Genomic DNA, 881 nt, shown 5'->3' with positions numbered 1-881 from the left:
TTGAGTTTGAAGTTACTGTACTGATTCCTTAGATTTAAAGTACATTTTGTCACATGTTTGTTAATTGTCTCTTTACGTCTGTTGACATCAGACGATTCGGACCACAGTGTTTCTCTCAGTCTAGTGAAATGCATATGACCAAAACCCTTTGTGTCTTGTGATGAAAAGCACAGTGACACTGTAATTGAATAAAGAATGAATGGCCTGATGAAGTAAAAAGCTCAGACTATTAATAGTGGAATGAGTGTTTGGATGCCAATGAATGACAACTGCTGTAACAGGACAGAACTGGCATAGTGTTGGATAGAAGTACAGAGTTTCTCCTACACCTAAATCTCGGTGTACTTGTATGTATCTGAAAATATCAATTCAAGCACTCTCTGTGTGACAATGTTACATGCATGGTTCTTGTCTCCTTCAAAATGGCAAGTTTGAAAGTATAAATATCTGTCCCTGAGATGAATTCTACTTATGGATAGTGAATGTACCATATATATGTTTGTATGTGTGAGTGAGAAAACGTTTGCCAATTGGATAACTGCTAAGAAAAATGTGAATACAGTGAAGTCTCGTCGAGTTTTCAAAACTACACCGTGAAAGATATGCCAGATGAACGCATATCGGTAATTCTAAACGCAACAAGACTTTTAAGTTCACACAATCACTCAGCCTCTATAATAAGGGACAACTTTTAATATTCAATAACTAACGATGCAAATAAAAGGTTACATGGTCAGACAGACGACAAGATTTTCGTCTCAGATAGGGCTTTGTAAGTTGGCTTGATAATAGCCGTCTAGAATGAGTTAGCGTAGTCCGAATGAAAGGTGAAATTTATATCCCAAAATCCATGGATTGGTCAAGATTTGGAAATTAATCTC

Source organism: Ptychodera flava, chromosome 15, assembly GCF_041260155.1.
Source record: "Ptychodera flava strain L36383 chromosome 15, AS_Pfla_20210202, whole genome shotgun sequence".
NCBI lineage: Eukaryota > Metazoa > Hemichordata > Enteropneusta > Ptychoderidae > Ptychodera > Ptychodera flava.
Note: the sequence above shows the minus strand (reverse complement) of the source record.